We start from the raw sequence: 15,203 nt of genomic DNA on the forward strand, positions 1-15,203 counted from the left end.
TCTTTTGAATGAGGGGGGGGGGGGGAGTTTTTGGATGCCAAAACATTCCCCTCCCTCATTTTTATAATTTGGGTGCAGGGGTTGCTCGCCCAGGCGAGCTAACCTGCCATTTTTTTTTTTGAGGGGAACATTGACCATGTCTCCTCCTCCCTTACGGGTTAGCGTTTGCCTACTTGAACCTACTTAAATTAGAATTAGGTGTCGATTACTTATTTAAAACAAACAATAGTAAAAGAAACTGCGAATGCAAAGGATATTAGGCTGCCTTGCAGCGATGTTCTCTGCTTGTTTGGCGCCGGGAAGGGGCAACGATCGGTCGGTCGTGACCCTATCCCCACTTGCATCCGTCCCTATGTACCTGCAAGTAGGAAACAAAATCCGTGGCCAATCGTGTCCGGTCATCGTCTTACCTTGGTTGATTTTCGCAGTCAACTTGTCTTGACTTCTAACCGTGACCTAGGAAGGCCCTGCCCCTGTTACCACAAAATATGCATGTGTATGTGCATGTATGAATGTTCCTAATGCGATGACTTTCTTTTAGTGAGGGCTGGTTAGATTCAATTTTAAATAAGCGTTTGGGGCACCCCATACACCGAGCGAAGAGGGCTCAAGTTATAACAAATCTAAAACACAAGGTTTGAAAACAAAGGGAGGACTGAAACCTCGCCCATCTTTAAAGAAACGAGACAAATACAGTGAATGGGAATCCCTAGAGGAAACCAAAAAGAATGAGAACAACTCAAAAATAGAAAACATGCAACGGTCCTCTCGATTGCCCCAGACTTCAAGCGTAATATCGTTTAACTACATCGGAGTTCACGGGCGAGGGCAGCTCCTCGCCATCCATGTCGGTGAGTATCAGAGCACCCTCAGAAAAAGCTCTTTTCACCACGAAAGGTCCTTCATAATTCGGGGCCCACTTGCCTCGACTATCCTTAACAACGTGGGACATCTTTTTCAGCACGAGGTCCCTCTCGTTGAACTTGCACGGACGTACCTTCTTGTCGAATGTGTTCTTTACTCTTCGTTAATACAGACACCCATGGCTCATGGCTGTCAAACGCTTACCTTCAATGAGGTTGAGTTGGTCGTAGCGTGCTTGAGCCCATTCCGACTCTTCTAGACCGGATTCTGCTATTATCCTCTGAGAAGGAACTTCCACCTCAAACGGGAGTACTGCTTCCATCCCATAAACTAAGGAATACGGTGTTGCCCCAGTAGAAGTTCGTACCGAGGTTCTATATATGTGCAGGGCGAAAGGCAACATCTCATGCCAATCTTTGTATGACACTGTCATCTTTTGAACAATCTTCTTAATATTCTTATTCGCAGCCTCTACAGCTCCATTCATCTTTGGCCGATAAGGGGTAGAGTTATGATGTTGGATCTTGAAGTCTTCGCACATCTCCTGCATCATCTTATTGTTCAGATTGGTGCCATTGTCAGTAATGATCTTCCTGGGGAGTCCGTATCGACAAATCAACTCCTTCTTTATGAATCTAACTACCACATTCCTTGTGACATTAGTATAAGAAGCTGCTTCGACCCATTTGGTGAAGTAATCTATCGCCACAAGAATGAAGTGGTGACCATTCGACGCTTTGGGTTCGATGGCCCCAATGACGTCTATTCCCCACATGGAAAAAGGCCAAGGGGCGGACATAACATTCAGAGGATGTGGCGGAACATTGACATTGTCCGCGTATGCCTGACATTTTTGGCATTTCCTTACATGAGCGCAGCAATCGCTTTCCATGGTAAGCCAATAATAACCGGCCCTAAGGATTTTTCTGGCCATAGCATGCCCATTGGCATGTGTCCCAAAGGAACCCTCGTGGATCTCCTCAATCATGAAGTTCGCCTCTTTGGCATCTATGCATCGTAGGAGGGTCATGTCATGGTTTCGTTTGTACAGGATGGTACCACTTACAAAGAAACCTGTAGCCAATCTCCTCAACGTCCTTTTGTCATTGTCAGAAATCCCTGGTGGGTATTCCTTGTTCTCGACATACTGCTTGATGTCGAAATACCACGGTTTCCCATCCCGCTCTTCCTCTATTGCATAACAATATGCTGGCCTGCCTTGAGATTTGAATTCGATGTACGGCAGATCCCCGTGTGGGGCAAGTTGAAACATGGATGCCAGAGTGGCTAATGCATCAGCCATTTGATTCTCTTCCCGAGGTATGTGGTGGAAGGAAATGTCGTCAAAGTACTTGGCTAACCTCAAGATGTGAGTTTGATAGGGTATCAACTTCGGATCCCTAGTTTCCCATTCTCCTTTCAACTGGCGTATCACCAAAGCTGAGTCTCCATACACCTTGAGTAGTTTTACATCAAAATCAATGGCCGCCTGAACCCCGAGGGCGCATGCTTCGTACTCAGCCATATTGTTGGTAGAATCAAAACCTAGCCTAGCCGTGAAAGGAATACACTGATCATCTGGGGATACAAGGACTGCCCCTACTCCGTGGCCCAAAGCATTTGACGCCCCATCAAAGCAAACAATCCATTTGTCTATGTCCTCGTGCGTCCGCTTCTCTTCAAATAGGGCCATGATATCTTCATCTGGGAACTCGGGGTGCATCGGCCGATAATCCTGGAGGGGTTGCTGGGCCAAATAATCTGCTAAGGCACTTCCCTTTACCGCTTTTTGGGTGACGTAAACGATATCGAATTCAGATAATAGTACCTGCCACCTAGCGATTCGTCCCGTGAGGGCCGGTTTTTCAAAGATGTATTTCACAGGATCCATTTTGGAAATAAGCCACGTGGTATGGCTGAGCATATACTGCCTAAGCCGATGTGATGCCCATACCAGAGCACAACACGTCCATTCCAGCATTGAGTAATTCATCTCACATGCGGTAAACTTCTTGCTCAGATAGTAGATGGCTTGCTCCTTTTTCCCAGAATCATCATGCTGACCCAACACGCACCCCATAGACTCGTCCAACACGGTCATGTACAGGAAAAGAGGTCTTCCTGTTACAGGTGGCATGAGCACCGGGGGATTCGCGAGACTCTGTTTGATCATCTCGAAGGCCTCTTGGCAGTCACTGTTCCATAGGACCGCCTGGTTCTTACGTAACAGCTTAAAAATGGGCTCACAGGTAGGGGTGAGCTGCGAGATAAATCTCGCGATATAATTCAACCTGCCTAAAAACCCCCGAACCTGCTTCTCCGTGCGTGGTTCTGGCATTTCAAGGATGGCTTTTACTTTCTCGGGATCTATCTCTATCCCTTTTTGACTTACGATAAATCCTAGCAGCTTCCCCAACTTCACCCCAAAGGTGCATTTGGTTGGGTTTAGTTTTAATTGGTATTTCCGCAACCTTCCAAACAGCTTACGCAGATTGACAAGGTGTTCGTCCTCAGTCCGAGACTTGGCAATCATGTCATCTACGTAGACCTCTATTTCCTTATGCATCATATCATGGAACAATGCCACCATGGCACGCTGATAGGTTGCCCCAGCATTTTTCAGCCCGAAGGCCATCACTTTATAGCGGAATGTCCCCCATAGGGTGACGAAAGTGGTCTTCTCCACATCTTCGGGTGCCATCTTTATTTGATTATACCCCGAGAAACCATCCATTAATGAGAAAAGGGTGAATTTGGTTGTATTATCTACCAATATATCAATGTGTGGCAGGGGAAAATTGTCTTTAGGACTGGCTCGGTTCAAGTCCCGGTAGTCTACACACATTCGAACCTTGTCGTCCTTTTTCGGGACTGGGACAATGTTGGCCACCCACTCCGGGTACCGCGCCACAGCTAAGAAACCTGCATCAAACTGCTTCCTTACTTCTTCTTTAATTTTTAAGGACATCTCGGGTTTCATTCGTCGTAACTTTTGCTTAACCGGGGAAGACCCAGGATTCAAAGGCAACTTATGCTGCACAATGTCGGAATCTAGACCGGGCATGTCTTGATATGACCACGCAAAGACATCATGATACTCTTGAAGAAGGGTTATCAAGCCTCGACGGATAGGCGCGGTCATACCGGTTCCTACCTTTACTTCTTTCTTTTCCTCCGTGGTCCCCAAGTTTACCAATTCGGTTTCTTCTTGGTGAGGCTTCATTTCACGTTCTTCCTGAGCGACCAACCTCTCCAACTCTGGTGACAGGACGTCCTCTTCCTCTTCCTCGTTTATCGTTTGGCTTATATCTCAATCGAAATCGATTTTCAAACCCTCGTTGTTAGGATCCTCAAAGAATCGACCCTCATATCTATACCAAACAAGACAAAAGAAACAAAAAACATGCAAAATGATATGAGAAAAGGTGGGACTGCAAGAACAGATGAAACAAGATCTCTTCGTTTATTTAATAAGGTAGGTTTCACAAAACAAAAGAGAAAGGAAATCTATAGGCTCTAATTACATTGAATCAGCGGTATAGACTTCTGATTGGCTTATCACGCGCCAGTTCCCCACTTGGGAATCGGGGTGGCATGGTTGCACAAAACTTGGTGGGTCTTGAGGGAACTCCTCTTTTATTGCTGCCACCTCCTCCTCGGACACCATTCCAGCGCTGGTGAAACATTGGCTAATACGGCCGGGCCATACCCTATCTGCCCGAAATCTTGACGGCACGTTCCTCCTCCCCGGCATCCCGGGTTCATACCCTAATCCATACTTGTATGGATTTCCCTTGATATCGACCACGTCGGCATTCCTGAGGCAGTCCTTGCCTAGACCCATTCCGGGCTCAAATCCGTTCCTGAGCATAACACGCGCCACCATTATGGCCGCTTTGGAGAGAGAAGGTAGCGACGGACTTGGTTCCACAGAGGCGCAGCTCACCACTTCAAAGGATTGGAAAGCCGTTTCCAATGATTCTTCCGCCGCTTCTACGTATGGTGCGGAGGAGGGGCAGCTCACTAACATGTCCTCTTCACCCGACACTATCACTAAAAGTCCACCCACTGCGAACTTCAATTTCTGGTGAAGCGTTGAAGGGACCACTCCCAGGGCATGAATCCACGGTCTTCCCAAGAGGCAGCTATAGGTAGGATTTATATCCATTACTTGAAACACCACGTTGCAAGTGTGGGGGCCTATCTGAATGGGAATGTCGATTTCCCCCATCACTTCCCGCCGAGTACCATCAAAGACTCGCACCACCATCGAGCTTGGTTTTAAACGTGACGCACTAAAAGGAAGCTTTTCCAAAGTGGTCTTCGACATTACATTTAAGCTTGATCCATTGTCGATAAGTACCTTTGCGACAACGTGGTCCATACATCTCACCGACACATGTAGAGCCTTGTTGTGTCCTCTCCCCTCAACGGGAATCTCTTATTCCGCAAACGCGATATAATTGTTGGTGGTTATATGATTAACGATGCCTTCGAAACCCTCCACTGAGATATCATGTGCTACATGGGCATCGTTAAGGACCTTCATCAACAGCGCACGATGAGGCTCGGAGTTTATGAGTAGTTCAAGCAAAGAGATCCTTGCTGGAGTTTTATTCAGTTGCTTGACTACCTTAAACTCGCTTTGTTGGATGAGGCGGAGGAACTCATGGGCCTCTTCCAAAGTCATTGTTTTTCCTTGAAGTCCCTTTTTTTTTTCGGCCCCTCTTACCACTGGAGGATCTACTTCTTTCGATGGGGTGGCTATATCTGTGGGCTCTTGGACCATGGGCGCTTTCCCTTTAGAGGGCAAATCCGCCGGGTGAGGGGAAGCGAACACCCGACCACTGCGGGTTACGCCACTGAGGCCGGTGATGTTGGTTACCTTAGTTGATAGGGAGTCAACTTCGGTTGCAACTCTTTCGCTGGACGCGGGAGGGGTATACTTCCACGGAACGTCCTTATTACTTTGATATGCAAATGGTGTTGGCTTGGGTGCCGTTCGGGGGTATATGGGTGTGGAGCCGGTCCCCTTCCTAGTAAAACATATCACTAGGGCCTTGGGGGTTAGAGGAACCTTCTTCTCTTCCGACTGCATGCAAATTTGTGGTTCTTCCCTCCCTCCTATGGACACTTCAAGCTGCCCGCAATCCATGAGCCGCTAAAGCAATTCTTCCACCACGGGACAGGTTTCCATGTCATGCGACTCCCCGAGGTGAAACAAACATTCATCCCTTTCGTCTCCACCTCGGGAAACCATGCACGCCGCTTGCAGTGATTGATAGATGAAGCGTCTAGAAGTAACCACCTCTCCTAACCTCTTTGCCCGCGATGGCCTGTCCTCTTCGACGGCGTTCACGCTAGCCCCTCCATGACTAGCTAGCAGGTTGGTTTTAACATTTGGGCCTTCCTCCTGAAACGCTAGCCAGCCGGCACTAATCAGGTGCTGCACTTTATACTTGAATGGGATGCAGGAGTCAATATTGTGTCCAGGAGCTCCACTATGGTACACACACTTGGCACCCGGGTCGTACCACTTGGGGTAGGGTGGCTGGAAGACCTTCCCGGGTATGGCCACCACCAAATGATTCTCCAATAATGAAGGCCATAACTCGGAGTATGCCATGGGAATAGGGGAGAAGTTATCTTTCGGGGACGGGTGCTGGGCATATTTATAGCTTGCGCCAAGGGCTGTATTATTAATTGGCCGGGGAGCGGCTAGAGCTGTGCGTTGGGCTGGCGCTCTTTCTGCTGCGGGTGGTCCTTTTACTTGGGTCGGGAGAGAATTCCCGGCTCGGATTAAAAAATTTGGGGGATTGGGCTGGTATGAGCTTTGGATATTTTGGGGTGCTTTCATCCACGTCGGGGCGGTGGTGACTGCGTGGGCGTCTCCTTCTTTTTTCCTCGCGCCCACTACTAGGGCTCCTGTGTTGTTGTTGGAAGCATATTCGAACTTGCCTTTCCGTAATCCAGATTCAATCCTTTCTCCAGCAAAGACGAGATCCGCAAAGTTAGCTGGCATGTAGCCTATCAGCTTTTCATAGTAGAACGTGGGTAACGTATCTACCATAATTGTGATCATCTCCCTTTCCGTCATGGGCGGTACAACTTGGGCTGCGAGATCTCTCCATCTTTGGGCATATTCCTTAATGGACTCATGCTTTCGCTTAGTCATACTCTGAAGCTGGTTCCGATCGGGAGCCATGTCCGTATTGTACTGGTACTGCCTAATGAAGGCAGTTGCCAAGTCCTTCCATGATCGGATCTGGGAAGCTTCCAAATTGGTATACCATGATAGAGCTGCTCCGGCCAAGCTGTCTTGAAAGAAATGGACCAACAATTTCTCGTCCGCAGAATACGCCCCCATCTTTCGGCAATACATCCGAAGATGCCCCTTCGGACATGTCGTCCCTTTGTACTTATCAAAGCCCGGTACTTTGAACTTGGGAGGGACGACGATGTTGGGCACGAGACATAAATCTGCTAAATCCGAGAATGGGTAATTGCCGAGGCCCTCGACTGCTCTCAACCTCTCTTCAAGCGCCTCAATCTTTCCCTTATCTTCCACGAAGGGAACAGATTCTTTTACAGGTGTGGGTGAGGCCGGGATATGGCGGACTATGTTCGGTTGGGGTAGTTCATGTGGGGACGGATCTTTGAGGTGGAGCAGGGGGCCGAGATGGGTATCTCCTTCCTCATCGTCTTGCCCGGGATAGTCGTCATAAGGCGGGAGTTGCCCCTCAAAAGTAGGGCTTGTCTTAAATCTTCCGGAGTGGCACGGGGAGTGAAGTCCGGAGGCAAGCCATAAGGATAAGCTTGCAGACTATACCTTCGACCAAACACGGTCGTGTTTCTGTCTCGGCCCGGATTTAAAGCGGGTTGCAGCACCGGCTCCGCTTCCCTAACCGTACTGGAGGCGGTTGCCATGGCTTTGTCCTCTATGGTTTTCTGGAGTTTTAACATGACCTCCGAGATGGAAGCCATTTGATCTTTTAAGGCCGATAGTTCGGCCTTCATCTGTTCCTGCACGCCCTCTTCATTATCCATTTTTCTGGATCGAGTGTTATAGGGGTGCCTTGGTGTTTTCTTAGTTATGATGAATTTCCTAAAGAAATAAACAAAGGTGAGTATGCCACCAAAACATGAATATGCAAATGAATGATCGGTGCACTTGGATCCACCCAAAGGTTTTTAGGTAACGTAATGAGTCCAGAACTTCTCATTTTACAAAAAGAACAAAGCTTTCATCTAGCCAAGATTATACAAAGGTGTTATAAGAGAACCTAACGATTTCTAATTATGTGGGCCATCAAATCTATCATGTGTTGACAGTAATTGATTAGCCCATGAATCTCCTCTAGGGCCGTACACACTTCGGCCATGGCTTTCGCTTTGGCTAGTAGACGCGGGAGGTCTTGACTTCCATTCAAGGTCAAGGCGAACCTATCCATCCACATAGTCGCTTCTTGATGCAATGCATCAATCACCCTCCCTCTTGCTTCTTTTTCGGCGTACACTTGTGCAAAATCCTCCACTAGCTTTTGTTCATGGGCCATAGACTGGTTCAATTCTTCCTTGTATTGCCCTATGATAGCTAGCATGCTTTGCTCCGTGGCTTCCAAGTGTTGAGCCAAACTTCTTTTGGACCTCGCGCAGGCAACTAACTCTTCTTTTAAGATCATGCCATGCACCCGTGACCGATCTCTCTCCTCTCTTCGGAGCTTGAGCTCATTGTTGCTACCCCACAATGCTCCTCGGAATTTCTCTCGGCCATATTCCTCCTTGCGGGCCCTTTTGGTTTTTTGTTCAAGGGCTTTTGCAGTGGCCGCGTTTTCCTCTTGTAACTCAGTGCAGTCCTTCCGGATGTGTGTAGCAGCTGACTTGAACTTCTCCTTGGCGAGTCTTGCCTTCCCTAACTCTAATTTTAGAGCTCGGACTTCTTCATCTTCCTCCGGAGCTTCGAAGTCCTCCTCATCGATAACTTTCAACTTGGAGAGCCAATCTAACCCCCGCGTGTGAATTCTTAGCCATCCATGATAACCTCCGATGACGCCATTACGGATGCCCCTAAGCTCCTTGTCTTTCCTCAACGGACTTCTCCACGCCTTGTGGACTCTTTGTATCGCCTTGAGACTTTGTGCGCCTAGATTCCTCACAAGGAAAGGCGAGAGACTTTCTTCGGTTGGCGCTCCCCTCATGGGGTACCCTAGTTGTCTTATGGCGAGTGCGGATTATAATTAATACACCCCCTAGTCCCTATCAATGGAATATTAGGGTAGTCCCCACACGAGAAAAGAACTCCTTCCTTGCCTTCCTTCCAACGAGGAAACCAATTGATCGCGCTGCCCCCTATCCCAGCCAAATGTTGGTCCCAATCGACTCTTCCTTTTTCGGCGCATGAGCGATAGCTTTGAAGCGGACACGGGTGTCTCGTGTCTTGTTGGAATAGGTGTGAAATCAACCACACACAGAGAGCGGGTAAACAACAGACAATCCGCGCACTGTTTTTCTCACACCTCCGGTCAAAGGTGTCAAACAAATCTGCCAAGATAGCCACCACTGGACTTTCCTTGCTATGGTGATATGCGAGGAAAGCATCAATGGCGGCTAAGTCTACCAAACCGTCGACGTTCGGGAAGAGGACAACCCCAAAAATCAACAAAGCTAAAATATCTGCAAACGGGCCCCACTTCTCTTGGCTCGCCATATCCTTTGCCTTACCTTCCAAGTATTTCCGAGGCAGGCCCACTACGCCGTTCCGAGTTTGCTTCGTGCGATCCAACTCTTTTGCTGAATCACCAACCACAGCTGCAATCTTGCTCAAGGAAGGAAGAAAGCCGGAGAAAAGATACGGTTTTCTCCCCCCAAGAGGGCATCCTAATATTTCCTCAAACTCTTCAATAGTTGGTACCATTTGGAAGTCCCCAAACGTGAAACACCTCAACGGCTGGTCATAGTATTGGGCGAGGGATACGACAGCTTTCGTAAATACCTCCGCTGCGGCCAAATCTAAAATCTTCCCGTACACTTTGCGGAAGGCTTGCCTTTGGAGAGGTCCCATCAATCGTCCTAATTCCTTGAGGCTAGTGACATCTAGACTTTTAACCTTGACTTGATAAAACCTTTTGCCGTTTTGATTTGTCCCCATCATTTACCTAAAAAAGGGGTGGATCAAGACTCCGACATGAATGATGCGATGCGTATGCATGAAACGGAAAGAAAACAAGAAAAAGGGGTAATTCATACATACGAGACCGCAGAGACCCAATTTTAATGCTACATTTTGGGCATGATGGCGCCTCAACGTAGCATTAAAAAGGTTACGTATTACTCTAAAGAAACCAAACATCACTAGCAAAAACTATAAACCAAAAATGCATGAGAACGAATGGCACAGGAGAGTGTTTGCTCTTTGCCCCTATTTGGGAACCTATAGGACAATATCTAGGGGTCTCTAATAATTACTTCCCAACAATTCATAACTCACATGGCCGTTCTCTAGAGGTATTATCACTCAAGATAATAATATTGTGGCGGTATGGAATACTAGCAACAACACATTATAAAGAGAGAAAGCTCTAGACGAGGTTTCACTATTATCAAGCAAGTCGGAGAGCTAGCATGATGATAGATTCACCTCCACTCCTTAAATTCCCATGAACCCGGGTATAGGGCCCTTTTTTACTCAAACCCATGGGTGCTTAGAATGCAGTGTAAAGAATGCGAAATAGACAACAGTTATTTACATTTTACACAATTCAACAAAAGCACACACAAGGTTTCACAAATCCACAATTCCTTAAAATAGGCCTAACACAAAAATAGTCCCCAGTGGAGTCGCCAACTGTCGCAACGTGCCCTTCGCGGGCGAGCGAGGGCGAGGCTCACGGGTGCGCTTTCCAAAGGAGGAAAGATGCGCGGAGTCGCCACCAACGTTTATTTGTGGGAAACTTCGGAAAAACCGAAGGAAACCGGTCACAATGAAAATTCTAAGTTCGGGAGTTGTATTTACGCTTGAGGAAGGTATTAGCACCTCTCACGTTTGTCTCAAAGGACAACAGCCTATTTTTTAGAATTGTGGAAATTGTGTTACCTTAACTTTTATTTCTTTTTATTTTTTGAGGTCGACAAAAGCGGGGCTTTTGCTCCTACGTACCCTCCATCAAAGAGGAAATCAGACCTACGTAGTTCTTTCTTATGCGTGAATCAAGTGATTCTTTTTACTTGAAAGGTGATCATTTTAAGGCGTTGGACCTTAAAAATGATCCATTTTGCTTGGTAAGAAACTGAAATGATAAACTTTGAAAACCCTATTTTTTGTGGACGAGCTTGACTAGGCGAGTTGATTTTAGCCTTAATTTCACTTTAGTTATTAGTCAATTCAATTAAGAATGAGAAATCCCAAAGAGAAAACGTCTGATTGATTTTTCGCTTTATTTTACTAAAAGGTACTTTTTCCGATTATTATATTATTATTTTACCTCTTTTTTTGATTTCCGATGTGGTTACGGCACGACCGAACGGTCGGAATTCATTTTAACAGAAATTAACGAATGATACAATTCAAACGATCGGTGGAAATTTATTTTATTTTTAGATTAGGCGAGAAGTGACTTAAATAAATGACTGAAGCACGTCAAAAGGGGGTATAGAAAGCGAATGAAAACGAGAATAAAAATACATGAAACAAAATGTGGACCACCACGGGTACATAGAATGAATTGAAAAGCTCGGTTTGAAGTACTTACCCGTTGAAGACTGAAGAAAACGAAGAACGAACAATGAATATTTGAAGAACGATCGAGAATCTTCGCGTAATTACTCACGGAAACGTTACGGAAGCGCCTCGGCTTGGATTTTCTTCACGGAAACAATTTTCCTCAGCAAATTTAAGAGAATACGAAATGCCAAGAAGGCTGAACCCTTTTCTTCTTCACTCCTCCCCCTATTTATAGCAAAATAGGGGAGGAGCTTGCCACCCAGCTCGCCCAAGCGAGCAAGGTTGCTTCCTCCAGAAGCAACAACCTTCTGGAGGAAGGATCTGGAAGGCCCAAGTGGGCCAGATTGCTATTTGTACCCCCTTTTTTACTAAATGCACCCCCTTCTATTTTTTTGGTAATTCTTTTTTCGTAACGTTACGAAAATTTATGAATTTCGTAACGATACTTATTTTCCTTCCACAAGGTTACGAATCCTTATGGAATATATATCTACTCTTTTTTAGCTTTCGAAGGAGTTACGGAAACTCACGGATTACGCAAAAACACCTCTTTTCGATTTCCGCCACATCACGGAATTTCACGGATTGCGCTAGCCTGCTTCCTTTTGATTTCTAACACGTCTAGGGACTTCATTTATTGTGCAACAAAGGACGCCAAGTATCTCAAAGCGGCTAACCAAAGGTTGCATGTCATCAAGTAATAATCCCCGGACGAAATTAGGGTATGACAAGTCTGATATTGGTTCAACAAGGAACCCAGAGAGAAGCTCTCACCAAATTTTTATGAAAATGCCAAAAAGTCTTTTTTATTGAAAACAAAAACCAATACTTATAGTGTATCAGAACAAAAGATAAAAATAGACATGGGCCTTCTAAACAATTTGGGCCAAAATTACACTAAATAAAAATTATAACTAAAAAACATATTTAACTTGGGCCTTCAGCAACAATTAATAGTCTTGATAGTGTCTTTGCCTCTGGGCCTTCATCCTTCTCCATTCGGGGGCTTTGTCCTTCTCCACTTGGTCCTTCGTCCTTCTCCACTTGGGCCTTTAGCCTGTATTTGACCAGTTTTAGGATTCTCATCATTCCCTCCTTCTTGGAAAACATTTGCCCTCAAATGTCTAGGATCATCACCGGGTTCAAGTACCACTTCCTTCCTTTTCTGGTTGGCTTGCTTGGCATAACTTTCATTCTTCTTTGCAATTTGCACCTTCACTTGGTCATACAATCTTTTCACATACTCAACTTTGGCATGTGCATCCTTACGTTGAGTCTCTTGGGGATTGCTTTTGTAAGTTGGCCTATTAGGCAATGAAGCTCTGAGAAGGAGATCAACTTGATGTTCTATGCCTCTTGAAGGTGGCAGTCCATGAGGAATCTCCTTAGGAAAGACATTTTTAAATTCCTGCAATAAGGGTTGAACACTAGGAGAAATAGAAATAGTAAACTCATTAGAATTATCAGTAGAAATTTTACTGTCTTTGTAATACTGTAGATAGAGTGGTTCATGAGCAGGTAACACTTTCCTCACTTCACTCGCCTCTGCAAAATAATTAAATTTTCTCTCATGTGTATCACTCTCTCTTTTATGTGTATCACTCTTTCCCTCGGGTGTATCACTCTTCTTTTTCCTAATCCTCTGTGGTGCCTCACTATTTTCTTTCTCTTGTTCTCTCTTTTCTCTCATTCTAATTTGGTCATCACACACTTCTCTAGGGGATAGAGGTTTAAGAATAAACAAGGAAGATTTGACTATTCGCCTGTAGAGCTCTTCATTGTTACGGTTCAACAAATGTTGCATTTGTGTAGTCATCGCGTCCAGTAATAAGCGCTGAGATCCGTCCAGTTGATGATATACACCACCATTATCACCAGCTCCTGCCATGATTAAGGAACAAAGAATTTTGTAGTAATTTAAAAAAAGATTCGGGACCTCACCACACTCTACTCACGTGTTTCTCTCTTTGATGGTAGTTCACTCGTGTTTGATGCTCTCAATATAGGCTTTTGTGTGATGTTTTCACTCTTGCCTTTTACCACTCACTCCCTCTTAAGTTCCTGAATGAATCAAATTAGACACATAAGGTATATAACAGGAAAGATAGTTTAATTATCGCAGACTGTGTAGCAGATTTAATTTGGATAATAAATCAGATTTGATTTTGGTTAACAGATTAGACTTGATTTGGATTTAGATTTGATTTGGATAACATATTAGACTTGATTTGGATAGCATATTGGATTTGATTTGCATAACAGATTAGACTTGATTTGGATAACAGATTAGACTTGATTTGGATAGCAGATTGGATTGATTTGGATAACATATTAGATTTGGTTTGATTTGGATAACAAATCTGATTTGGATAACAAATTTTGATTTGGATAACAGATATGATAACAAATAAGATAACAGATAAGATAACAGATATGACCAGTAAACTTCAAATGCTCATAACTTTTGCTACGGTTGTCCGTTTGAGGCCCACTATATATCAAAACGCTCAGAATTCAAAGGAGAATCCAGATAAGGGGATTTGGTACACGATTTTCTGCCAAGAAAAAGCCTCTAACTGCCTCAATTTCGTGTTCAAAGATTAAACACCCACTTTTTTTTTCTTCTTTTCTTTCAAAATTTATGCAGCTTATTTATTTTTTTACTTGAAACAGAACTCAAACAATTTTTTTTACTTGAAACAGAACTCAAACAGATTTTTTTTACACAAAGTCTGAAAGACACAAGAAACAAGAACAAGAACACAAACGTGACAAGAACAAGAACGAAACAAAGACACAAATAAGAATGCAACAAAACGCAAACATGAAAACAAATAACAGAACAAGGACAAAACACGAACCTGGACAAATTACAAAGAAAAAAAATAGGATAGGATATAACTTGTGTGATTTTTCGTATTTTTTAATTTTATCCAAATCACTTGGTTCTTTTTTTATAACTTTTTTCCAGATGTCTAGAAAATTAAGTAAAAATTTCAGCTCAAAATTCAAAGTAACCAATTCCCAGTAATTTTTACAAGTTTGTATATCCAAGCTGCCAGCACCAGCGATTTTTTTTTAAGCATGGTATATTGATTGCCTTGGGCTTACTTTCAACCTTCCTATGTATGTTGAACTCACTAGGATTGTTTAACACAGTTTTAGGAGTTCAATATTCACTTAGGATCAACATTTCAGCCAGCAATTCAATCACCAAAACTCAAATTCACAATAGACACAATCATAAGGAAACCTAAAAGTTCAAGAAAAGGTTCACAATCAAAGACTCTCTAAGAATTTTGCATGAACATGTTAAGGACTAATTAACATGAAAGATTTGACTCAAATCAAATAATAGGCTAAAAGAATTTCATACACTCATGAACAAATGAGTTAGACAAAGAAACAAGAAAATAAAATTCAGCACAACATAAGAAATCTTATGTGACAAGTTTCATGACTAGACATGACTTCTATGACAAAACTACAATAGGTGAACAAGTCACTCTAGATTTTTGAGGTTTTCTTCTACTTTTAATATTTTTGTAAGAATTTTATGGTTTAGGTTTCAGCCACAAAAAATAACAAGAAAAAACTCAAAGGAACCTAAACTCAACAC

This window comes from Glycine max, chromosome 17 (assembly GCF_000004515.6).
Source record: "Glycine max cultivar Williams 82 chromosome 17, Glycine_max_v4.0, whole genome shotgun sequence".
In the NCBI taxonomy this organism is placed as follows: Eukaryota; Viridiplantae; Streptophyta; class Magnoliopsida; order Fabales; family Fabaceae; genus Glycine; species Glycine max.